Genomic DNA, 25,577 nt, shown 5'->3' on the forward strand with positions numbered 1-25,577 from the left:
TAGGCCTATTGTTGATACAATTGAGGGTTTATAAAGTGAGAACCTGGTTAGAAAATATCATGTTTGCAGTTGTTGTAATGAACTACTTGAAGAGAGTCTAGGCTGTCATCATGAGTAAATCAGGCCCTGATTTTTTAACGAGCTGCTTATTAAGCAGAAAATATGGCTTGACAGTTGTCTGCAAAGCAGAAATGAGCAGGATACCAGTCACAAATTGTACATGCGACATGGTAGTTTAGCTGGATACATAGTCTGGTAAGCATAATTTTGTTATGCTTGGCTACTTTTTGCGGTTAAGCAGCTCTATGAAATTGGGCCCTGCTTGTATGATAAGTAGTTTGTGCAGATAGAACAAGTCAATAGTCTTGACTCAAGTCAATGAAAGACAATTGTTTCTCATCATGGTCATTCTAGACAGCATGTAATTTTGTAGAATGCAACAAGCATGTGAGATGCTTTTACTAGATAGTAGCTTGTAAGTTGACGCCCCGGAATGCAATGTATACTGAACAGAAATTACTTCCATTTCATATGACTGCATTACTCTTGTATGATTTAGATTTAGCCTGTATTACACACATGCAATGTAGTAATGTAAGTCTACAAAGATAACATTTCAAATGAAAGCTGAAAACCTTTCGTATGTAACAGCTGGACAAAAGCTTACTCTCTGTACAGTGTAATTATGTGAAACACATCAGCAACAAACCTCAACTTTCCCATTGATAATGACGACAAAATACAGTTTCAGCAGACAGAAATTTTTCGCAGAATTTCTGGAATTTGATACTCTTCAAAATAAAAAAGTACAACTACTGGCTGAGAAAACCCAACAGCGTCCAAAATATCAATCTACGACACAATCCATTTCTAGTCCAAGTACCGAGATTACCTGGTGATCTCAAATCCTACCAGAATCATTTCCAAAGTGGACTTTTTTCTTTTTCTTCTCAGTCCCAAACAAACTCCAGTTCTAAGCTCGTTGGGTTTGTACTTGAGGCAGAAACAGAGCCAGGGTCTGTAAGCTTTAATACGTTTGCCCAGAGGCGGTGAGTGTAGAGCGTTTTGATTTATCCATGGCACACAGGAGATGTCTGATAACCAAACGAGTCAACTGTAATATTGCAATAATTTCAGCTGAGGTGGATGGAGCTTGGCAGAGAGAGAATAAATTAAGGAATCTGGTGGTGCTGGCTGGCTGACTGCCGCTTTCTCGCTGCTCGTGGGTGGGATGAAGTCTGATTCTACTCATAGCTTGGCAGATGTGGGGCAGAGAGTTATTCCGGGGTGAATTTTTTAATAGGTTGTTTGATTAGATATCAGAACAAGGATCTACAAATATCAGAAATCAAAATGTTAGTTGTGCTGAAATCACTTTCACAAAAAACAAAAACAGTTTTTAGAAAGTGACATCATTAGTTTGTGAAGAGAACATTTATTCAAGCAATCTGTTTAAAAAAAAGAGAGTAACTTTTGAGAAAGTGTCATCATCAGTTTGGGAAGAGTGGATTTTATTCAAGTCGTCTGGGTTTTTTTTAGGAGAAGATGGTTTAAAGCATATAAAGTAATTTCCAGAATCCCTACTCAGTAACTACTACTTTACCTAATACTAATAACCAAAACAACAACAACAACAACTCATGTTTACAATTTGATGTAAAATACAAATTAGTGCCTCACCGACACAAATATTTGTTCTTTTGTCTCGCACATAATTGAGCAGAGAGTGGAAACACTGTTACACTCCAGCATACTTTTTAAATATTTAATTATTGTTGTGCATGTTTAGGCATTCAAAGGGAATTAGTGCAACTCTTGTCCTCTTTTGTCAGAACAATACTCCACCATGTCTTTCATGTTGTAGTCTCACCTGTGATTCCAGCTGAGTACACCTCTTAACAGTTTTATGACATGCGTCAATAATCTTATCATAATTCTTACACGTTTGTAATGTGATTTCCATGTAGCAAACAGCCGAAGCCATAATCGCATTAATACATTGATAATCAAGTAATCCCTAAGCTATTCTGTCATATTTACCAGAGAGTTGTTTAGGTTTGAATTGATTATTTTAGGATTAATGTGGTAACCCTTCTCCTTTATTGAGTTTAGGCAGGCCTAATACAAGTATCAGTTTGTTAACGGAGCTCATTTTCTCTCCTCACTGTTTGAGGAGTTGAGGAGTTTTTTTCCCACTATTAGATCTTTGGATTGATAGCTTGCGGATATATTAAATAAGTGCACACACAATGTTTAACCCAAAGGTGGGAACTTTTGTGATTTAAACTTGAGATAATCTCCGTTTAAAAAAAGACTTTCCTGAAGTTGTGGAATGTGAGTCAGCCTTGATGTGACCTGCCGATGAATGAATGAACTGGGTATGCGTAAGAGATGTCTGCATTTTCGTTCCGGTTTGTTATATGATTTTTGACAATGGCCCCGCATAAGGGAACATAGTGTACGTGTGCCACCCTGTTTGTTCAGGTGATAGAGCCTTAAAACATACAGTACTTTATATCAACAAGACACTTCCCAATGGTGTTGATATTCTCATTGACAAAATCGGCCCGGATTCGTTTTTTAACGGGTGGATCCACTCTGTCAGAAAAACTTAAACTTTTCCAGGTTGTTTTAAGCTTTTACAACAATCAAAGCTTGTATAATCTCATTGTAAACTTTGTGACTGGATATGCGTGTGTTGACTGTACGAAAAAGTGCAGGCTTAACCATGTGGTGTTGATTCGGAAGTGGGCGGGAATTGATGAACTTGATGAGCCCCTTTAAGATTAGCAAGAGGAGTATAATTACACAGGTGTGAAGTTCATTACCCATGAGGTGCTGATGGAATGTGAACTTTAAAGGGGCATTCTTGTCACTGGGGGCTTGTTATTGTTTGCAGAAATGCCCAATGGTGCATTGCTGGAAAAGAGACAGTTAAACGGCTGATAAGTGATTGTTGGGGAAAACTATAATATATAAAGTAGCTCAAGTCTGAATGTTCCATTTCTTTCTCATTGAAGAATTCTCTTTTAAATTGCTAGTTTTCTATTGTACCAATATGCATTGATTGTGGCGGGGGGGGGGGGGGGGGGGGTTAGAAAATACAGGGCATTACCCTACTGTCTGCTTCAGAATTTTCAATTGCACGAAGCTTGTGTTGTAGTCTATGAAGTTTTACTGTACGGAAAAATGCTTATTTAAAAATATAAAAAAACAATTCCTCACTTTTTCCCAGTGACTTTCGTTGTGGTTTTTAGAAAACAGTGGGAGGACATTTTCCCTTTCTGAGACTCTAGGAATTTAATTTGCCATATGTAGTAAAAACAAAACCAAAAAAATAACGGGAAACTGTTTTTCTTCTCGCAGTTGAAGAACCAAAAAAAAAAAAAAAAATGTCTGAAATCTTTGTGAATTGATGTTTCGTTGTGGTTTTTAGAAAACAGTGGGAGGACATTTTCCCTTTCTGAGACTCTAGGAATTTAATTTGCCATATGTAGTAAAAACAAAACAAAAAAAATAACGGGAAACTGTTTTTCTTCTCGCAATTGAAGAACCGAAAAAAAAAAAAAAAATGTCTGAAATCTTTGTGAATTGATGTTACAATGAGCCAAAGACAAACCTCCTCTCTATTCAACAACATATAGAATTACCTTTAAATGTATGCAGTAACTGATAACAAAAGTAGTGTCTTTTCTAGGGGGAAAATGCTTTTTTTTTTCACGAAAAGTAATTGTATGGGAGGAAGCCAACCCATGCAACAAATCCACTGAGCCTTTTTGCATAAATTGTTTTGATTAAGAGCAACGTTTTGATGAGCATGGCAGATTTACACAACCGATATTTCACAGCACCCTGACAACCCTGATGGATTCAGAGATTAGTTCGCCATCAATTCCCTCAAGCTTTTTCTTGCCTCACTACAGAATTGACAATGGGCCACAGGCAAGGCAAACTTATTGGGGCACATGTTAAAAGACACCCTAATCACCAGCGACAAGTAAATTTTGTTTTCTAAGGCCAATAAAAAAGGTATCCCAGTCCAATTCTTAGCTTTTACGTTTTCACAAATTAAATCGTACTACATGATGAGAATTCCATGAGTCTTGCTGATATTTAAGTGAGCCACGTCACTGATTGAATGGTGGTAAATGATGTATTGAAGTCTCACCTATGGCGGCTTGACTCCAGACAAATTAACAAATCATTTCTCCAATTAGGCGGGAAAAAAGACCCCTCACCCATCAAAAGTAAATTCCTAATGGTATTGTTATTCTAGTGGGGCCCAATTAACCTGGGTTAATCAAACAGTAATGGGGTCAAAATAGAAGGGGAGGAGCCAGTCCCTTTTTTGATTTTATTTAAAGGGAGCTTGCTGAGCAAAAATAGTATTCCTTGTTTGCCATGTATATAGGCTGAATAAATATTGTTTGGTCTCCTTGTTTTAAAGGAACTGTTTAACACTTTGAAGTATTTGATTCTAACTAAACTGAGCAAAAATGATTGTCCAAGTTTGCGTTGTGTAGGCTTGAATAAAATAAAATGCGTTATGATTGATGTACTTGTTTTTAGTGGAATTCATTAACACTTTGTAGTATTTGATTCTAAGTAAACTTGTCACAAGAGTCGAGTTGAACATGGCAGGTGTCAATCCGAACTGATATTGATTAATCAAACTCGTGACACGCCCCCCATACGCATGCTTCCAGGCAATTATTTCCATCAAAGTGCACATGGCTTGCGGGCGGAGGAATTCCCTGCTGCTGACTGTAAATGGACTTTTTTTTTTTGTCGAGCGTGCGTGCAAGATTGATGCACTGTGTTTTTACTGTGGCTGTCTGGGCGTTTGTTGTGTCGGATTCAGTGATCGATTAGCGCTGCACAGTTCTGGAAACTGGTCTGAATAACGAAGCATTGACAATGGTAAATTTTCTGTTTTGCTGTAATTGTCAGTTTTTTTTTATTTAGTTATTTTTGGTTTTTTTTTTTTTTTTTCCCCCCTTGTCCCGCATTATTTATCTACCCTCAAGTATATTCAAACAGCTTGAGTGCAATATAAACTTGATGCAATCCCAATTTCAGAGCAGTGTTTGCTAAAAGAACAAAAACCTGGACAAAACATACTAGGTTTTTAACTTTTTTTCTATCCAAAACTGGAAAAAAAATAAAAAATAGAAGGGCACAAGAGATTGTGAGCTATTCCAGAAGCCGTGTTAACTGTGGCCCGGGTTTCCAGTCGCTGTTTTGTGTTGGCTGTGGTTGCTTGTGTTAAAAAATACAGTGATGGCTTGATCAGGGTTGCTTATACAGGTGGGTTGGACAAATATGCTGTTTGATAATTGACAGCGACCGCCCGGTCCCCCGATCTGCTGTGAACCAGTTTTTTTCTTCACACCAGCCAAACTCATTGGATGATTGGAGTGCCCTTGGTTCTAGGGGTACATAACACGCAGAGCTTCAACCCCGGTATGTTCAAAACACCCGGAACATTCACTTTATCCCCGGTCGCCCATTGCCAGGTAACCAACTCCAGATTGGAATCTTATTATCCGGTGTAACTAATGCCATGGAGATATTGGAAGCTCCCCCCCAGGTGAGTATTTATCTTATGGTTTTAGTTAATAGTATCATTATGTGCGATTTGGGGGGCATGCCACTTTATCCCTTCCAGTTTTATTTATAGTGACAATTTTTCTAATCCTTTTAGTGGGTAGGACAACAGAAGGGTGTCACGGTGGTCTTTCTTTACTGTGCCTAATCTGTTTGCTTGATTGAGATCAAATTGGCCAGGTGGGTGTTGAACGAGAAGTTGTTTTTTCTCTGTAGAAATGTCAAGCTTGTGGTTTTTTTTGTCATGGTCTATCCGAAATGCTGTTTTTGGTACTTTTTAGTATCTGCATGCACACGACAATCACCTCGCAAATATGGTGTAATAAGTCATGGAGGGAAGATAAATTTGACCGAATGTTTTATGCCTCAATGTCTTATTTTGTGACGGTCATCCAGTCCTCAAGAGGACTGACTCATCATCATGACGGTCAGATCCTGGATTCACTGAAAGCTTGGCTAATTCATGTATGGGTGGTCAAGACAGACTTACCATTGCTTTTGCCCTTGAAGATTCTTTAATAAAACTGAGGTTTAAAGACACTGGACACTATTGGTAATTGTCAAAGACTAGCCTTCACATAGTTGGTGTATCTTAACTTTATGCATAAAATAACAAACCTGTGAAAATTTGAGCTCAATCGGTCGTCGAAGTTGCGAGATAATAATGAAAGAAAAAAATACCCTCGTCACACGAAGTTGTGTGCTTCCAGATGCTTGATTTTGAGACCTCAAATTCTAAATCTGAGGTCTCGAAATCAAATTCGTGGAAAATTACTTCTTTCTCCAAAACTACATTACTTCATAGGGAGCCGTTTCTCACAATTTTATATACTACCTCTCCCCATAAAAAGGATGGTTTAAGCAGAAATGGGAGTAGTTAAGGAGTGTGACCACTGAGCTGATTACTCCAGTCGTACATCCATAAACCTCTGTTTGTAAGTGAGGCTGTGTCCGAAATGGTGACTTCGGCTACATACTGTACAACTAGATTAGCGTGTCGGCTAGTGTTGAAGAATAATAACATTTATAGCAATCTGTTGATAAAATTCACAATTTGATGTAGATTTTCCAAAAGAGTCATTCAGAATTTCACTATTTTGTAACATTCTGTCTTTAATTTTACATAGTTGTGATGCCTTATTTGCTAACACAATTCTTCCAAATATTGTTTGACATTCCTTTAAAAATCAAGTTGTTAACCACCAGGTAAACTGAAACTGACTGGGTAAATTTGAAATAATTCGGGGTTGAACAGTAAAATTAACTTCAGTTGGATTTCAACCAAGGTGCCCTACTGTGCCGGCACATTAAACCGGAGTGTGTTGGTTCAACTCCCCCCCCCCAAAAAAAAAAAAAAATCATCAACATTTTCTTAAAGACTAATCTCCAATTTAGGTAGAAAACACTGCTTAGCAAATTTCTTTGCTCAGCAAACCATTGGCGAACCAGTCAATTTAAACTTCATGGCATTAATATGTCTACCTGAGTCTGCTATTAGCAAGTTTTTTTCTGTGCTAACAGGTCTTCAATTAGGCCCAGATCAATGAGTTACAGTTATTCAAAGTTATGCAAGTCAATTAATTTACTCAAATAGATTCTGTCTACATAATATTAATAACCCATAACTCAAGTCAGCGAACTATCTCACTATAAAACAGTTGATTGACACTTATTCACTGATAACAATTGTAAAGGCTTTATGTTCCAATTTAAAGTTTGACAGAAGTTACAATAGCAACCCAACAATTAGTATTGTGCACAAAGGAATCAAGTGTCACAGAATTTGATTGGTATTTGGAATATTTCCGGGGCGTGCGTGTATTCGTGTAGGATTTGAATGAAAGGCCACGCAGGGGTTACATTGTTGAGAAATGATGGACGTTATATTAATAATTATTTTATTTGCTCTTTCAAGCCGAGCCAGGTGATGGGAAAGAAATTGTATTTCAACTTCCTTTCATTTACTTATTTTTAATAAATATTATAGACAAAAGTCCCTTCCTGTTTTGGATGCCTTTTTTCTCTTTTAAAAATTCTCAGAATGTGTTTTGTAAACATTGAATGCAAGTAACAAGATATGTTTGGCAGATATATATGTAGCACTGTCATCAGTCACTACATTTACTCATTTTTGCTAAGCAGAAAAGTGTTAAGCAATATTTTCTGCTTAAGCAGCTCTGTCAAACTGCACCTGTTACGTCCTATCCAGATGATTCAAAGGCCTCAAATGGAAGCTCTACTTTACTGACCAATAAGCAGCGCCTGTGATGAATTCCCAGCTTAGCAAGTCATTTCCAGTAAGCCCCTTCGTTGCTCTACAATGGAATTTACCTGTACTTCAATCTTGCACTATGAGAACACACTCTAATGAGATTTGCATTAATTACCTGATTTGCACCAACCGGACAAATTTAAAGACCTATGTTGTGAATGCGTTCGAAGCCTGAGGATTTACATTTGATATTCCAAATCAATCTTCTTCCTTGATTTCAAATGCATTTTTACACTAGACATCGATGTGATCGGAGCATTTAATTGAAATGATAAATGTGTGGGGGGGGGGAAGAGAATCCAGCCCATGTGCAGTTTTGGATTTCCAACCGGAAGCAGCCTCTTTGAGACGGCCATCAGAATGGTGTTGGGGAACCATAACCAAGGTGGTTCATTGAAAACGACTGCGCGTCGGCAAAGAGCGAGACTTCCCTTTGATGAGCCCTGTAGTTTGGGAAGAGACATTGAAGTGCCAAGTCATTCGTGACAGTGGGCATGAATTGTTGGATTCCAACGGGCACATGGGGCGAGAGAGAGACTGCTTGTCAGACGGACTGCCATTGGCAAGGTTGTCGTTGAAAGCTTTGTATGGAATTCCATACCAATTGATAAAAAATAAAGTCCAAGGAATTTACAGGTGGGAAATGATAAATGATCTGCAAAGATATAGACCAAGCAAAGAATTTGTCAGTCGATCAAATAGGGACCTAGACAAGCAATGAAAGTTGGTTTAGTAAATAAATTAGTAACCTGCTCATGTTTGTCGCTGCTAGGGTCATAACGTCATTAACTATTTTGTGCATTATTTCATAGATCCTTTTGGTTGGTAAGCAGTTTCATAAATCATAACAAGTTTTCTTGTTTTTAAGACAATGAGGATCTAGTGCCACCTATACTTTGTGGACCCTTCTTTTAAATTCTCATCATCACTTAATAATGACTTGTACCAACTTACAAAAAAAAAAGTGCATTTTAGAATCAGCGAAAGGAGCCGGAACAAATCTAGAAAATTATGAATCATTAACAGTCACTAAGGCTTGAAAATATTGACGCATTTTATTTGATGTTTTCTTTTAAAGAGACCTGAGTTAATATGCCCCATTTGAGCCTCCTTGTTGTCTAATCAGCGGCGCCAGTCACATTCTAACTCTTTGCAAGATGTTATGAGATAAACTCATTAAATTGTAAGCTTCACTCGAAATGTACCTGTGCTTTCACTCAGTTCCTTAATGAGGTGTTTTCACTACCCATTACATTATGCACAACCAGATTTATGCCGCAAACATACAACATTCGCCATTTCAGGTTTTTGCAGTGATGATTCATATAATACCCGACATACAATTAGATACATTTTCGGGGGTCTTACTCTAGTTGATTCACATATGGAACAGGTTTGACGCTCCTAACAAGGAACATGCGTCCGTTCCAGATGGTTAATCTTCTGCGCATGAAAGCATCCCGTTTTCCACTGACCCACTAAACTTGACTTCTTTTTTAACAGCGACAAGCCATCTTTGCATAAGACTCAATCCAGCTGTATTATAGGTTGTGTGACACAATTTTCCACAAATCCATGAGGTTTTTTTTGGTTCTCCTTTCTTCTTTGTATACCCGGAGGCGATTGAGTGTTCCAGTTTGTTCGAAACCTCTGTATTCCATCAAATTGGAAGGATAATTTAGCCCGGCAGATCGCATCGTACTGAATCCAACTATCTCTTCTTGTCTGCATTAACCTCCCTAACCCTCTTGCATTAACTTTAATGTATTGGATTCAGCGCTGCAATTTTGACGGTTATCGCCCGGCTGTCATTCTCATCGGAAATAAACTAGGGGGGGGGGGGGGGGGGGGGGGAGTTTAAAAAAAAAAAAAAAAGGGAGAATGAAGTCAGCGCGTGCGGGGCCGAAAGGCCAGGTCACATTCTTCAGCCTTTATTGGCCCAAAGTCCACACTCTGATTAGGCAGACTTTTTATGATTTAAACACTCCCCTTGAGTCCAATTGAAAACATTATTACCTTCTTACAATCATGGTTTAAGTCAGACTTGAGGTGCATTTCACCAGAAGAAATTTTGTCAACACTTCCCTCCTTAGAAAGGACCAACATATGTTATACTTAACTGCGATCTGAACGGAAAGTAAAAAGTGGATTTTTGAAAGAGATCAGTTTATTAAATCAAGGATTGGTTCATAAAGTACTCGGTTTCAAAAATTCATTTCCTTTTATTATTAGGAAAAAAAATATGTAATGGTGAGTGTAATTACAAACTTTTTACCAAAGGAAATGTAACCAATTTAAAACTTAAAAATGTGTTATCCCAAATATTTTTAAAAAGAAAAATACCATTCCTTTAAAGTTTAAGAGTTCCCATTAATAACCACAGGGCATTTATCAAAAGCGTCAAAACAGCAATTGCAATCAGGACCTGACAGATATCATCAAATTTCCTCATCAGACTTTTCATTTGTATCCAAAGTTCAATTGAAGAAGATATCCACCATGTATTGTCCGCATTGGTAAAGTTTGACAACTAACAAATATTTTGGGTACCAGAACCCTCTGACAAAAATTATTAAGTGTTACAACTTGGATGGTGCTTGACCTTTGCCACAGAGGTCACATGTGACAGCTTATGAAGAGCTTTTCGAGAATGGTAAATGACAGTCATTGCAGTCAGGCTGTCTGTGCTAGCAATAGTCACCAGTTTTTTATAATCAACTATTTTTTTTTAATTCAGAGTGAAATGTTGTTTATCTCTGAAAGAGGAGTTTAAGTCCGGCTCGGAATGAGATTGTTGAACTCTTGTGGAATCTGCGGTTTTTTAGTTGTGTATTCATTCTGGAAGGAATTAGAAAAACGTGTGTGTGTATTTTACGTGTTTATTGTCGTAAGGAGTTTGTGTCGTCATATGGGATTTTACTTGGAAACGTGTTAGTCAAACGTTTCAACCTTTGACAGTCTGTGAAGTTTAATGAGTGGGTATGATCACAAAACCATAACAGCGATATTGCCCCTCTGCCCACAAATGTTTTTTAGTACAAAGTTTCATTTGTGACCACAATTTATTTAACTTTTTTTCCCCGTTTGATTGGCATGTTTTTTTTTTAATGTACTTGCATAGGGTTTTTTCCTCAAATTGCCAATACTTTTATTTACTATTTAGCTCTTTTTTTAAACTCTAGATATCTTTACATCTTTGGTAAAATTCTCAAGTGCATGTTTTTTTTGCAGAAGTTTAAGCTCAAGCAGTCATCTTTGAGTCAAAACAAAACAGTGAGTGACCCCCATTATGTTTTCACTGATTTTCAAACACAAAGTTTCTGCCTGGCAAGATCAAAACTTCTCAAAACCAAAAAATTTTCAGAGGTGTTTAAAAATTTGCATCGGGGATAAAGAATATTAATTTTGGTTTTTACCCATACACCGATGTATACTCAATAATATTTCAGTTGGAGATATTCCCCCAGGATTAACTTGAAGCACATATTTAATGTTAAAATCTGTGAACTTTTTCCATTTCAACTTTGCCAAGGAATATTAGTGCCATTATACAATTTTGGAACAGAAAAAAAAAAAAAAAAAGTTCACAGATTTACTAATAACTTACGGGGTTCACAGAAGGTAATGGTGAAAGACTTCTCTTGAAATATTATTCCATGAAATGCTTTACTTTTTGAGAAAACATTAAAACAATATCAATTCTCGATATCAAGAATTATGGATTTATTTTAAACGCATGTCATGACACGACGAAATGTCTGGAAACAAGGGTGGGTTTTTCCCAGTATTTTCTCCCGACTCCGATGACCGATTGAGCTTAAATTTTCACAGGTTTGTTATTTTATATATAGGTTGTGATACACGAAGTGTGGGCCTTGGACAATACTGTTTACCGAAAGTGTCCAATGGCTTTAAGGAAACCCTTTTTACCTTTAATGGTTATTTCAAGCAGTGAACCCAAACAGACCAGAGTTTTACCTCCAGTGGTTGCACACAACGAAGCCACCTGGTACCCTAAAGCCCCCTTCGTTCATCTCACCTGATGTGGTAGATCTGTGTTATTGTAAGGCAGATGCTGATTGATCCATCTTAGAATGTCTTGATACTCTTAGTCTGAATGTATACTGGGTGTTGTTTTGTTATTCCAGTTGTGATAAGACCACTTAGAATAACTGTCATTTTAGGTTAAGGAAATTGACTTCAACTTGAACCTGGCCGTCTTCGTAGGCTTTTTTATTTTACCTGCATGTCACCATATCAGAGTTGAGGTAGAAATGCACATAGCTTAAAGGGTTTTGATACCTTTTGTTGATCAAGTTTTGTTGCCATGATATGAATCCTTAGTCACTGTGAATGAAGAAGTACGTAATATAATTTACCTATAGAAGTTTCAGCTTCATTAATCGTCAAGTTTGTGAGACAAAAAGTTGAAAATCACAGAGCAATGTTTTCATGAGTGTTACGTAAATACCTTGTACATGCTAAAATAATTATTGTCTCACTGAGTCAAAAAATTATTTTGGTGACATTGTTTTACTCAATTCTCCAAAAAAAAATGAAGGGAAACTTTCTACCATCATTATCTTCAAATCGTGTAAGTTTAATGTAAATCTGCGGGCATTGTATTTTGTGCCGTACAAAAAGTACATTTAATACTTAATGCGCTATTCACTACTTTTCTTAGGTTGAAGAATTGTGTAAAACTTTGAACTTTGTGATGACCTGTTGTGGTGGGGGTTGCAGTTTTTTGTCTAAAGCCAACTTTAATATGTTCCTTGTACATACTTATCCAGTGACATGTATCTTTGACCTTTGGATGAAGTTTGTAGATTCATTACACTACAGTTCAAAGGTTAAGATTAATACATGCTTTAATACAACAGTACTGGTCAAACAGACTTGTTTCCTTTTTCTCTGTTTGATTTCTGCTAAATAGTAGTAGAGGTGACGAAAACATATTGAACATTTCAGCAGGTCACCTAGGTGATAGACCCTTAACTAAATTAGCATTTACCTGGAATGGACCAATAAGTGATCCCTGTGGGACCTTCCCTCTACAGGATTAGCTGCCTCTAGATTCATTATCTCATTATAGGCAAACCTTACCACTTGGCAGTTGAGTTCACACCTCTCACATTTTCTGGAGATGTTAATTTGAATGCCCAACGGGATCTCAAAAACAGATAACCCCCACACCAGGGACATTCCGGTACATTTCTAGTTAGAAAGGATGGTCATGCTCTGACTCTCTCCCCGTTTCATAAATCTTGAGAAAATTGTCATTAGCGATAATATAGCTTGAAGGTCTGCCTGCTTGACTTGTCAGCTTAAGTCAAGGTGAGAAGTTCTGAACTACCTAACACGTGGCAATGAGATTTCCTATAGTTGGAATAGAACTCCATTTGGTTACTAGGGAATGTGGAAGCTGTGTAGAGTTTAAGGCAATGACAAATTGCAATGCTCATTCTTTGTGAGATAAAGATCTATGAGATGTGCTTCTTTGCTGAGATAGAAAAACATCATGTCCTAATTTGTTTGGTCATATGTCAGATTATTTGTTTTTCATTTGTCATACTAGTAATAGAATTAAAAAAAAAGGGGGTAATGAACAATCAAATAAATATCTAAAATCAAAGTAAGTTTTATCAATTGTAAAACCCTTGGAATTATTACATTTTCCTAAAATCTTTACTCAAGTAATTGACATGTGTGAGTATTTTTCTGAGCTAGCAAAATTACCAATTGATGACTCAGAGTAAAGAAATAGATTTAGTTCATCTCCCTTCGAGGAACCGCTTGTCAAAGAAAGGCACCATGCCTACCACATCAAAGGCAGAGGTGTGAGGAGAATTGTGTGGGGTCTGTCAGCGCACCAGGGTTCCACGCTGGGTCCTTAACTCATACCAGGCACGTGTTGAGGTCAATAACTCCAAATGTTGCCATTTCCAATTACATTTCCCGTTGTCCAAAATGTGTTGAATTTAGCCTAATTTCCAAGTTCGTCGCTCCAGAAATTCAAAGGCACACTGTGACCACACTCTTGATAGGACCAGACTCGGCATGGTGCCATGCCTCTGTTTAATGGAAGGACAGTGTGCCAAGGGCCTCAAAAACAGAGCGAATATGAGTACTTCCCAAATTGATACAGCCTTAAGTAAATATTATGAAAGTGTGTAAACTTTTTGCTTCATGCTGGTGAGTCTGTTTACTTGTATTGGATTCAGTTTTCAATCAATGGTTCGGCCCATGTGTTTACGTTTCATATCCGTATTTTCTTTTGAGACGCTCTATGGTTGCCGCATAAAGGAGATCACTAACATAACTCTTTTCACACCACAGAGTTAATTCGCAGGAAATAAACCCCAGTTAATTCCAGGATGTTTTTACTTGACCACACCACGTCACGTTCTTTTTTCTCTTTGATATAAATTTTACTCGGGAAAATTAATGAGCATTGAGTATGCCAACTCAGGGGGTTATCTAGCTTTACCCATGGAGAATCCATTTTTAACCCTACTCCCAAGTAGGGCTAGCTATACCCGTGAAATGGCTACTCCCCAGGAGTTGGTCAGGGTTGGGGAACTTATCGGAATTTACCTGGTAGGTCTGCTGCCACCTAGTGTTCCAAATTCGTCAAAGGTGTGAGAATGCCAACCAAACTTTGTTGGAAACTTCCTATTGTGAGAGGGGCTTAGTTTGTGAAATCTCTTATGAAGGAACTGACTTTCAGCAAAAGTAACTTGGTCGTAATTTGTTTTTACTCACCACAAGACTAGAGCTCTATGTATACAGAGTATAAGGACAAGAAGCTGGTGGTGACCATCAAGTGAAACAAACAGACTTTTTAAGAAACATTTTGCTTGAGGGTCTGGAGATACCAACCATTCTGATGTCACTGATAGTGCACCACCACAGTGATATTACATGGTTGGTTACCCCTGGAATGGCCAACTAAAGAGTCTCTTTAGTGCACTTTCCCTTGTAAAAAAAACCCTACTTTCAGCTAATGAGCATTTGTTTTGGTTGATTTGTTGTGTGTTGGGTTTAAAAATAGTAACTGCAATTACACTTCATCGCTGCTGTTAGTGCCAGAAAGTATACCTTTTGTCATCTCTTGTTTGTATCTGTCTCTACCCAATACCTAAACCCCTTTCTGGTCCTCTCAATTGTCTCTTTGTATTTGTTGGATGCAAGTTCTCCTGCTTGGTACTTTTTTTCTTGCTCTATGCTTTATCTCAGTCTCCTTGGTGACTGCATAAGTACAGGAAGAGCTTTTTAGGCATCGTCAAGTACACAAGTTTTTGCAACAAGGGTGTTTTTCTTTCCTTCTAATTTCTCTTGCAACTTCGATGACCGTTAGAGTAAAAATTTTCACAGATTTTTTATTTTTGAATATGTTGGGATACACCAAGAAAAGTGGTCTTTGTCAATTACCATATGTGTCCAGTGCCTCTTAAAGGTAAAGTTTTTCAATTTCTGTTTTAGTTTTGGTGTCCGTGGTTTCAGTTTCAAATGGGTGCAATCTTTCATCATCACACAAGAAGTCAGGGTCTGTCAACACAAATGAATGAATGAACATACTTGTAGATTCAGGCAAATGGATACTCACCCACGACTGTTTAAGCATTCAGGCAGCAGTATTATTTAGAGGTAAAAAGCTTCTAGCCCTTTGCAGGACTCTGGAAACACTGAGCTTATCACACATCAATGTCAGGGTTAAGACTAACATAATATTTGTTATTCTCAATGAAATAAATTAATCTTTTTAGTGTGACCCTATAGATTCCTGCTGTGAAACCGTTTGATTTTAAAGTTTGTCTTGAATTTGTTCGAAAAGGGGTTGATAAGTTTATGGCTTTGGTAACCTCTCTTTTTATAGACTGAGGAAATCTGTTCAGAACGAGACTTTCCAGCTGCCTGTTGATCCTTTGGCGTTTGAACGAGTGTGCACTCGATGGGATAACAGCAACTTTGTCCGTCCATTAAACTAAACAGTTTGTTTCTTTTCTGCAGCACAAACCTTTTTGAAGAAAAAGAACTGGTGATTGTAAAACAATTTTGAAGTTCTGGGTCCTAAAAGTGATCTGAGAATGACAAACGATGGCCATCACCAGTCACCACATGTTCAGTAATGCCTGGTATGGAGTAAAATAATCCCCTGAGCCTTGTTGTCTGCGGACCTCCAATGATTTGTGGGGACTGGCTCTGTCTGGTCCCAGGCCACCACTCATTACTCTTCCACCAGATGCTTATAGTCTGGTTCATAGGTTTATAGAGAGATGACCTCGTCTGGGGTGAGGGGACAGGGTCTAATTGTGTTTTGTTTTGGCAGTTCAGCAGAAGGGTCCAGGCAAAATATTGTAAATTATTGTCTCCCCCCCCCCCCCCCCCCCCCCCCCCCCCGAAAACTTGTGCAGTTGATAAAAAAAAATTGGGGGCACATATGGACCATTGTTGGGATTTTATTGGGAGCATTTGTATTCTGTCTAATTACCCAGCTTGTTTTGTGGGATCAATTGTTGCTGTTAATCTCATCAGGACTATCCACTAGACTTTATGACATTGGTATTTTATCTCTGTAGATTTCTCAAACTATTGGTCTATTAACTCAGTCTGTAGGCTTCTCACATTGTTGGTATTTTCATTGAGGAAGAAATTTAGGTCTTTTTGACTATTGATTTCTCACAACCGAAGTCTTTTTGACTCATAGACTTCTCACACACAACCATTAGTCAAATAACTCTGTAGATTTTTGTACATTGGTATTTTTACCTCTGTGCATTTGTCAAGACATTGATTGGTCTGATAATTTTTTATTTTTTTATTTATTTTTTTTTTTATATACAACACTGGTCTTTTAATTTCTGTAGTTTTCTCACAACATTGGTATTTTTGTTTACTCTGTTCTTTAGACTTCTCCCACCATTGGTCTAATAATTTTGTAGATTTTTAGCGATGGTGTTTCGACTCTGTAGATTGTCCTCAACATTTTTCTTAAGATTTCTGTAAAGATTTTCTGTGATACTTAAAGTCTTTTTGAGTGAGGTGATTTTCCTTTATTGAACAATGTAATATAAAGAAGTAATTAATAAACACAGATGTTTTATTTAATTTTGAACCAAACAAACTCAAAGTTGAGCTTTTTTTTTTTCTCAATGAAAACCAGAAATGCTGTTGATGTGACAGGATTGGTATTTATGTGGTGATTACATTATTGAATCAACTTTGCACATATTTATCAGATAAGGTTGTGGTTGCTTCCTTATCGGGAGCAATGCAGAATTTTTCCCACCTCAATGTTTAGTCATGGAGGTATAAATTGGTTTTTATCAATCTCATACCTTTCTAAAGGTAAACCGATCTGTGTCCAACCATGGAGGTAACGAAACCTGCACAATGGGGGCAGTATTGCTTGTGGCAGCTCTGCATTCTTGCTCCATGTGTAATACATGTGTTTCTCTGGCAAGATTTATGACATTGCTTGGGCCCACAGATAGATGATGTCGGTTATGTTTGGAGACATGAGCAACATTTGTTACAGTCTTTAAGTAGCTGGATTGGAGCTGTCAGAAATCTTCTTAGGCCATGCATCACTGTCATCCAGTCATCCATCAGTGTTCCACATCTTGCTATGCTAAGAATGTTGTGGTGTCTGGCCTCCCAATGCAAGCAATGTAGCCCAACAGCATTTCAGGATGTCCCTTTGCCATGGCTGCCGCTCGCTCATCTCGCCAGCCCCATATCACAGGGTCCAGCTCTGACATCACATAAACTGTGATGGCACAGCTCTGAAAATATTTAGGGTCAAAAGTTTATCCACTTGATGAAATAAAAAATAGCATTATCTCATCACCTCCTATTTCATACTTGAAGAGTTGACCAGAGACAGGCAGACACACACACACTCGGCTCAGGGCAGCTCTGCTGAAAATCACCAACGCCAGATGCAGCAATAAATTTTGTGGTCTTGCGAGACACAGAAGATCAAGTATTCATCGGCAAAAAGAGACAAGAATGGGTTCAGCTTGTACCCATCATCCTCATCATACATATTCACCTTATTTGGGGCTCAAGTTGAAGGGTAATTGGTAATAAAGAGTTCAGTTTAAGGAAAACATCGGACGGTCAGGTTATTACAAGCGGGAGAGGGAATAAATCTTTAAAATATCGGGATGATGGGCCAGAGAATGTTTTGAAAGAGCCGGATGCCTGAAGTATTATAAATGTCACATAAAAATGTTATGGATTTTCAGAAACCTTGAGAAGTGAAAGCTGCTGAGCAGTTTTTTGTTTATGAGGTTGTTTTTAATCTATGAGAGTGAAAGTCAAAAGCAATCCTGATTACTTTCGATATATGGTTTAACCATTGCCTTGTTCTGATTACAGTCTTAAAATACCCCTCTCTCTTTAGTGTTTTGTACATTTTATACTGGAATGCTGTAACCCAAGTCTTACAGTTCCATTACTCATTAGCTGAAAGGCTCCATTTTTTGTTAACATTATTTCTGAACTCATCATAATATAGGCTAGCGAATGAAACAAGATACTGTATGCCATGGGCAGATGATATTTTAATACATTAAAACAAAACTAAACTTTTTATGAAGAGATGACATTGAAGGTGCAGTGAGGAAATACAACATTGGTGTACCAATGTCAACCCTCAACTTCAACACAAAGTACCTCTCACAAGAGTAATGCCCAAGTTTAACCCTCGCACTTATTCAAGAGCATTTTGAAAATTTATTTGGTTTAATTTCTGAATGTGTTTTTTATGAACAAAGCCATTATTATTCATTGATGCTCTGTGTGGAGAGGTTTAAATTCAGCTCCATTGAGTATAGATAATGATGAGATAAACGCCATCAATCTCATCTTGAAAACATTTTTCAATTTGTGAAATCCAGATTTCAAGTAGGCAACCAACACAATGTGCATCTTTCTTTAAAGATGTAAGATCTTCACTTCGGCTACATCCTATTATTGTGTAAGCCTCGGAGGTATTATTATTGGGATGAGTGGAGTGGAATTGGGATGATCCTATAGGGTATCATATAGATACAGTGTCATCCAACCCTGAGTCCATTAATTCATATCGGTGTCTGGTGACAACTTGTGCCCCAGTCTCCACCACTGACTCATTCCCTGTACCCCTACTAGGCCCAATTTCATGGCGCTGGCTCTCCACAATTATGGGAAGTATAAATGCTTCTGTGGTAGCAGAAAGCTTGTTGCCCATAGACCTTTTTCGCAAATATCTATTGCGCAAGTGCTAACTGTTGAATGAGGTGCATTCTGGTCTAGCTAGCGATCAAAATTGATCAAAATTGATCGCTGGCTGGCTAGACCAGCGTGCACCTTATTCAACGCCTAAAGTGCTCCCAAGTATTTGCTGTAAGGTCTGTGTAAGCATTTTGCTTTTGTTTGTGTCAGTTCATACTTTATAGGAAATAAGAATTTGTATCAACAGCTTTAGCAAAGACAACCTGCTCTATCTATGCAAATAGAAAATGGGGAATACAAAGTTGTGGAACATTTTAACAAAGTGTTAAGAAATGCGAGTAATCTAGTAGGCCATTGTTAAAATCTTGGAAGATGTATCTGCACAATCTTTGTACAATCCACAGCATTTCCTGGCAGGCAAGATACTACACTGGTAAAACTTTACATTTTGTGTCCTTACTCCACATAAATTCAATAATAATGGCTGAAGAGGCTAGCTTTGAGATGAGCTCCTTCCTTTATATCAAAAATCAGAGAGTGCAATCCCCATAAATTTGTATGTTTTCTTTCAAACCATGCCTGCAGGATGTCTCTGCGTTGTGACTCTTTTATGAACATGTGATGTCACAGGTTTAACAGTCTTTTTAACAGCAAATGTATTGCAACAGCTATTCATTAAACAAAGTGATAAAAACAGTTAACAGGCAGCAACCATATTGTATCATCACATTAAACACCCCACTATTGTCCTATCAAAACTGCCGACAATTACAACACAATACAGCCGCCAATACCAAATGTTTCACACATCCATCACAACTAATAATCTACCTTGAATGATTGAAATTGCACCGCAAATGTCACCAACTTTAATTAAACCATTGATTTCTGGGGGATCGTTCCAGTCCCCCTGTGCTGGAATTTCCGCTCTCATGTTACAAGGAGCTATACACTCTGTGCCAATTAATCAGAACCAATGACTCCCCCCTAGAAAGCATTACTGTTGGCTATGCTTGGTAATCTTCCACTACATTCGCCATCGGATCTCGTCTCCTAGTCTAAGTGATTTCCATCCCTGCAAGTTGCCGGCTCGCTTTTGTCTTTTTTATTTTTTATGCAGACACACGGCACCCTCTGAAACCCTATCTGGTTTTGGACCCCGGGGTTGGCCATGGCAACTCTATATACAGTGAACATCATTTCTGTTTGTTTCTCCCTGTCATAAGTCCAGAGAATTTTGTGGTTGCGTCTTCTTTGATGGTATCTTTGGGGCCCCAAGGCAGGGACGAGATCGAGACTCAGTCCCCCCCTCTCTGCAGACAAGTGTTGTGATTTCAAGTCGTCATTGATTTAGAAGGAAGAGACAGAGACACAACTTGTTAGTTAACGAATAAATAAATCTGCATCTCTTACATAAACAGCTCTCTCTTATCATGGGATGATGTTTCACATGTCTCACTAACTTTAATAGATGGAAATTTGCATCAAAAATAAATAATACTAATTTTGGTTTGTACACTCAGTACTTTCCAGAGCTCTGTGAAATAAAATCACAGGCATATTACTCGGGTGGGATTTGAACCCTTTGCAATTCTAGAGCAGTGTCTTACCAACTAGACCACCAAGATTGCCTGGTAGCTAGAGGCAGTTTTCACTTTCTCAAAAAGTGCAAGGATGACGTTTTTAATCTTACGACATCCACAACACAAGATTCTTCTTTCATTGGAGCAGATTAGTTTGAGCTTCTGTTGCTAAGGGTTATATTTGTTAAATATAAAGGAGTGTCCAAGACAACCTTTTTTCTTGCCTGTAAATTATCTGCCTGCTCCCAAGATCACATCTGTTTTTCCTGGACATGTATCTTCCAATCGAAAGTAACAAGGAATGTCTCAAATGTTTAAGTCTACATGTAAATATTTGAAAGATTTATATGTACATGTTTGTCACTTTGGATGCTACGAGTCTGTGTTCAACATTAGATTAGCAGAGTGTATGCTCCTCCAAACAGTATGTTGGTGAAGGCATTGAGCTTACACAAATAATCATGTTTAAGCTTAAAGGCACTGGACATGTTGGATTGTCAATGACCAGTATTCTCACTTGGTGTATCCCAACATAATATATAAATTAACAAACCTATGAACATTTGGGCTCAATTGGTCATCAAAGTTGGAAGAGAATAATAAAAGAAAAAACACCCTTGTTGCACAAACTTGTGGGCTTTCAGATGCATAATAAAATACTTCAGCTAAAGTCTTGAATTATTTAAGTGAGAAATTACCTCTTACTTAAAAACTACGTTACTTCAGAGGGAGCAGTTTCTCACAATGTTTTATACTATCGGTATATCATCAGCTCTCCATTGCTCAATATAAAGTGAAGTAACTTTTTATGCTAACAAATTGTGGAATCACCAATAGTGTCCAGTGCCTTTAATGTAAGTTGCTCTACATAAGGTGTCCCCCTGTCTCATGTTGTACTTCTCCATTTGATGTCTGTCATGTCATTGCAACTTGTAGTCAGTTTTCTGCTAGAGACATCTGCATGATTGTTTGGCTTGGCGGTAGGAGGACAGGATCAAAGCATTCCTGCTGATATATAGTGTCAATAAATTCATGTTTGTTTACACTTTTTACTATTACATTGGTGGGGGTCTGCCTTGCTTGCCTCAGAATTAACCGAACAGCTGTGAGTCTGCATTGGAGAACTGATTAATTTTTACTAAATAGATAAAAAGATATGGTTTGCAATCTGGCATTTATCATCCCAAAGTAATCTGCTTGATTTTTCTCTATTTATGCAGCAGTTTAAGTAGATTTTTTTCTGAGTGTTGGTAAAATTGCACTGATGAAACAGTTAAATACATTTTAAGTGTCCCATATGTTTATTCCATTTATATAGCAATTTTATTCTAAGTACTTTCTCTCTGAGACCAAGGAGACGAAATTAATTACGCAGGTAATTGTCTAGGCTATCAAGGATTCACCGAGCACTGAGCACACAGGATGTCTGTTCTCATTTTCTTAAAAATAATGAGCTTTTACTTGCTGTCATATTTCTTTTGAATACAATATGTTTTCATATGCTGTATTTTTATAAAATAGTAATGTAGTAGGGAGTTTTTCATTTCTGTATCAAAGCACCTTACACTGTTACATAGCCTGTTTATTTGGTCTTAAACTTGCGTAAAATCATCTCAACATCTTAAGAGTATGCTGCACCAGTAGCCAGATGGATGCCCAAAGAGATCATATCATTCTCATCAACAATTCCTGCCCTCCCAGGTACACACTTTCTCTTCATTGATGAGAAGCGATTTATTAAGTGTCTTGCCTATAAAGGACATTAGTGTCAGGACCAGGATTCGAACTCACAGTCCGATAAAACGGCCATCCGACATTGAGTTTGATGCTCTACATCATTCGGCCAAGACACAACTGACTTAATTTCTTGATCCAAATTGGACTGTACTTCAGTTTTGTTTGCAAATTCAAAAGTCAAAGATTCATGCCATGAATACAAAAAGGCAGAAACGAAATTTGAGTAAGGTTTGTTGTTTATAGAATACACCTACCATGACCAGAGGTGAGTTGGGGGCCTACATTAAACAATAAGGTTGTGGCTATCAGCAAAGAGGAGACAACTTTTACAAGTTGATGCAAATTCAACACTGAGGGCGCTAATACCACATTTTAGTTGAATCAAAATAATGTACTTGACTTTGCTATCGCTGAAATGAGAATTTAAGTGTCTGTTGGAATGTGTGAAAGTATTTTGGGGCTGGAATTTCTGAATCATTCTTTCCAAGTATAGGGCTCGTTTTTACAAGAAGCTAATGTTTGTTTGTTTGTTTGTTTGTTTGTTTGTTTGAATGATCTTCCCATCAAGGGAACTCGGCAAACTAATCACTTGACCATGTTGACGTATTAATATTGATCTTCATTTCATTTTATAATGGTTTATTAAAACAACATGAATTGCAGATAAATACAGAACTTCTCATGAGTTACAAATAAAATCAACGAAAAGGAATGGGGTGGTTACTTCTATCTGAAGAAGAAAATACCTAAACATTCAAAATAACCCTCAGACTAATAAGCAAAACATTTACACTGATAAAAACTTTTAAGTGTAAACGCCATAAGATGTGTTTCAATCTTAACTGCAAATTGTGATGTCACAATTCAAATCACTTTAGCGATGTTGACATTCTGTCTTAAGATGAAATTGAGTGTTTTGTGAAATTGAGCCTTGGCTATTGAACTAAACCATTCAACCCATGCTTTATGTTAGTCTTTTTACGAGGAGCGAATTGACAGTTGGAATTTCAGGTCATTCAAGACTCTTTTGATTCTTCGGCCACTTATACCGCATCATTCTGCATCTCTATTTTCCTGTCTGATATTTTTGTTGTTGTTGTTTTCTCACCCTTTTACCATCAACAAAATCAACACAGCTTGACTCTTTATTGTCATTTCACCCCAGCGTCTGATCTCAAGGCATTTCGGACATTGTTTTTCTTTGGCTCGGTGGCGGTTTGCGTTAGTGTCCTCCTTGTATTGTTGCTGTTTATAACACCACCTTTTCAATGGATACTTGGAACAGGCGGCCTCCTCAAAGCATTCTTGAAGTGTTACAAATTCTGAAGACATTTGATTTGATTGTTGTCCTCTCCACATACTCGTAACGCCCTCTCACTGTGTTGTTAGTGTAGGGACAGTCTCAAGAGTTAACCGTGTTTGTTAAACTGAGGAGTTGAAGTGCTTTTTAAAAGGGAAATATGTTGAGTTTTTCGCTGTGGCTTTAGTAGCTTAGTTGGGTGAGTGCATTAAAGTTTGCGGGAAGGGGGTGGTATTTTGCCGATAGGCATTCTCATTGTATTGAATTGTTACAAGTGAGAGTGTTGAAGAGTTGGAGAACCAAAACAGGTTCTGTGAAAAGTCTACTTTTACTTTATCAGCTTTTTCATGAATTATAAAAGGATAAAGGCAAATTGAAACTGTTGCAACCAAGCAATTACTTCTTCCTCATTTTTGTTAAAAGAGAAGCTTAAGTCCTGCTACTTCTTGTCAAAAAGATACTCTACATTTTTAATCTTACCAATTTGAAAGAGAATGTTGCTAAAGAATCAACTCTAAGGAATGAAAGATTCAGCCACATTGATGTTTTTTGCTAGATGGATAGCTCCATTCCTTTGCTCAAGGTTGTATTAGAGAAGGACTGATGGTTTGGGAGGGGGGGGGGGTAAGCTTGCTCTAAAAGGTTATCATGTGCCTGCTTCATGTCACTTTTTACCAGTTTTTGATTGGCTCTTCAGTCACTGTCACTGTTGTTTCTTCAGTCCCATCTTCCCCCAAACTCTCGTCTGTACCTAGACTGACTGTCTCCCAAGAATGTGTGAATCATAAAACCTTTCTCTAAATTGCAGAATTCAAAGATCAAAACCCCTTCTCTTCTAAATTTCCGGTCAGTACTGTGTTTTCCTTAATGTAAATATCATACGTGTGGTCGGATTAAAAAAGAAAACCTCGGGAGATGATGCGGGTTCTTAAGAATGTTCGGACGTGGTGATGGGCCATCGTGGGCACATGTTGTTTATCTGATAGGAGGCAGACTCGGAGGGAGAGCGGTCTCATCTGCTGAAAGGAGAAGAGCGCTTTTACCGACCGGAGTGTGAAAGAATGCTCAGAATTAGATGCCTGCAGAGGAGAAAACCACAGGCTTTCTGTATCACTATATTTGTCACTTCTCACGTAGCGTGCCTTAACTGTGAAATGGTTTGGAGGGGGTGTGGACATGCAGTGAAGGAGAGGAGTTTCCTTGGAATTCTTGTCATAGATATTGTGCATCAAAAACAGAAATACTTATTAGAGTTAAGTGTTATTATCTTTGACAGTAACACATTTTTTTAAAAGCCAGTCAACAATAGTTCTCATTCAAAACTTAAACTTAAAAACTAAATGGTTTAAAAATCAGACACTGAAAATTAGCTAAATTTTCAAAAACAATAATAAACGTCACTCCAAGGTATCAGAAACATAATTTCTAAATCTGAAAATTTCACATTTTAATAATTTCCACACAAATTCAAGGGTTAAAGATTTTTAAACATGCCCCCTTTTATTCATATCAAAAGTTGGGAAGAAAAAGAAACGAAAAGTCGGGCCATTTTTGGCAGAAGAAAAAGGAAAGAAAAACAATGCAATTTCCATGAAATAATATCAAATTTTACGTCTTCTTCCATTTGGCTGCACATGCTTTTTTTTCTATTTTGTGATGTCATAAGTTACAGGGTTTATTGCAGCAGTGGGTTGTTTCTCCACACTCCTGTGGTATTTCAGCACTAGTGGACTGTTAACTATAGAGGGCGCTTTACAACTTCACTGTTCCTTGAGTGGTTTTTAGACCACTGTAGAAGCCAGTACTAAGACAGTTACAGCATAACCATTTATCTGAACTTGTATTGTAGTTGGCA

Source organism: Asterias rubens, chromosome 1, assembly GCF_902459465.1.
Source record: "Asterias rubens chromosome 1, eAstRub1.3, whole genome shotgun sequence".
NCBI lineage: Eukaryota > Metazoa > Echinodermata > Asteroidea > Forcipulatida > Asteriidae > Asterias > Asterias rubens.